Genomic DNA, 2,500 nt, shown 5'->3' on the forward strand with positions numbered 1-2,500 from the left:
ATAATAATAAACTATGATCGGAACTATTGATTTTATATCTTTCAAGACCTAATTGGTAAAACCTGAAATAAGAATGTTTGCCTGACTCTAGCCACGCCTGCTCGGCAATGTCCTGTGTAGGAACTCTTTCTTTCCACATACAAACTGACATGCACTCATACACATACATAACATACATATTACACGTCTTCAACTGTCTCGCACATACACGGGTGCTGATCCCTTATCAGCTGGTGGCAGCCTACCCCTACACAGGACAAGGATTCACGTTACCTTAGATTCAATCGGGAATTTACTTTGGGGCAAGGGAATGTCTCGGGGAATCACTACACCCTGAGCGGCCGCAGTCAGGCCTTGCACTGTGTTAGTACGTAGCTTACTTCAGTATCTTTGCTTGAGGCAGTGAAGTCAATGTGCATACCAAGATATTTTTATGTTAACACCTTCCCCACTGTTGTTAAGGGTAAGCGCCACGTTACCTCTTTGTTTCCTCTGAAACCTAGTATTTCAAAATTCGTGTGTAGTTATTATCTGACAAGATACTGCAATAATGTTTACGGATGAAACAATCTGTACCTTTCTTTGGGTTCCCCAAGCAAACAAAGAGTCACGAATGCTTTGTGGTAGTGAAACCAGAGAACTTGCTTTTGCCCATTTCTCAATATGTTTGCTTGCCTTCTCCTCTGAATGTGGATGACCGATGAGGTTATTTGTTTTGCCCCTCACCTTGTTTACTTGATATCATGTGTGTTTGAGACTTACTTTCCTCAATATTTTACGTGAACACTGACCAATACTTTTCCCTTACTTCCCTGCTTCTCTCCCCACACATCTATATGTTAAGGATTATATCCTTATCTTCTATCTAAACTTATGGGTGTCTATATCTGTACCAGCCCTCCATATCGTAAATAAAGTTTTCTGTCGATTGTGTCTAAGGTAAACCTTTATCTTTGGAATTTAACTTGTTTTTTACCTAAAGCTAACTTAATATACAATGCAAAATGATCACAAAGTAGTTCACTTACTACGTCATATTCTCCTTGAATCCCCTGACCGCCAAGCAGACAGGCGTAATCAAGTCATCCACCTTTGATGTTAGTTGCCTCTTTAATACCCAGCAAGCATGCCTCAGGCCTATCTTTGAGAAATTGGTAAAATCTGATACCATTATCATTGATTTTGCCCATCTCCTCTAATTGGAGATGGGCAAAATGGCCTAGCATTAAAGTCACCCACTATCAGAGTCGAGTCAGAGTACATGCAATCTGGTAGGTATCTGAAATCAAATCATCTCCCAGTTATGTATAAATTTGCAAAAAATATTTCATCTTCTTGTGATACGGCTTCACATATACACTTTCAATACCTTTATTTCTACACGGCATCTCTTGTAGTTCAGAAGTTATTGACCTTTTGACTTCCGTAGATACTCCCGTGTTCGGTCTACGGAATAAAGATTATATGCTCTATAACCATTGAGTTTAAGGGTGTCACTTTTTATTTCCCTAGTTTCCTGGAGACAAATTACATCGAAGTCTGTTTTCAATGCGAAGTAGTGGACGTCTGTTACTCTAGTAAGTAAACTACTCACATTCCACGACATTATCTTAATACTACCACACTCCATCAGACTTTTATGGTTTCCTTATATTTGGCAAACATTTCTTGGATGTTTGCCCACTCCTGAACTAACTCCCACTTTCCCAGAAGTTTATCTTTTTCAGTATATCAATGATGAAGGTAGCTGTTATTGCTCCTTCCACTACACTCGGTATTATTTTTCTTTCTTTGCCCTTCCCAATAGGTCTTTCAGTGAGTTTTTTTCACGGGAGTTTCTTCCTCAGCCTCCACTCCCATTTTGTTTTCTACACCACTATCTATCACTATCACGTTTTTTTTCAATTGCATCCACCCTCTGCATTAATGTATGCAACATTCCAGCAATTGCAGATATCTCTTTTGCAGGATAATCCACATCACTGTCCCTCGTTTCCTTGGCTGTAATATCCTCTCCCGTCTGATTGTTGTTTTGTCCGTTCATGGTATTACCGTCTTTTCCCTGGAGATGCAGTCCTCGTGGTGGGTCTTGCAACCAAGCATTTGGGGTCGGTATAGTTATACTCTCCTGCTCAGGTCGTCTGGTAGTCATTCCTCTTGTCTTTTTCTCGGTTCCTTTACTGGAAACCGATGAATTAAGTTCCACCCTTGTCCTCGCCTTGCATGCTAGAGACCCAGCATTGTGCGAGCCTCTGCAATTGCAGCAGGAAGGTTTCACTCTCTCCTTTGTCTATTTTTGTTCTGCAGATCCTTAAGTCATACTTCCTGCCGCAGAATCTGCATCTGGCGTCCTGCTGACAGGTCCACGACTTGTGTCTCTATCTGATGCACTTAAAGTACAGGATGGGCGGCTACACATACGGCACCACCCTCCTATACCTCGCCCCAGATATGAAGACCTTCTTCGGGACTTCTTTCATGACAGTGATGTGTGCTATTT

The sequence above is a fragment of the Penaeus japonicus genome, unplaced genomic scaffold, assembly GCF_977035675.1.
Source record: "Penaeus japonicus unplaced genomic scaffold, GWHDUDI00000001_assembly GWHDUDI00000003, whole genome shotgun sequence".
Lineage (NCBI taxonomy): Eukaryota > Metazoa > Arthropoda > Malacostraca > Decapoda > Penaeidae > Penaeus > Penaeus japonicus.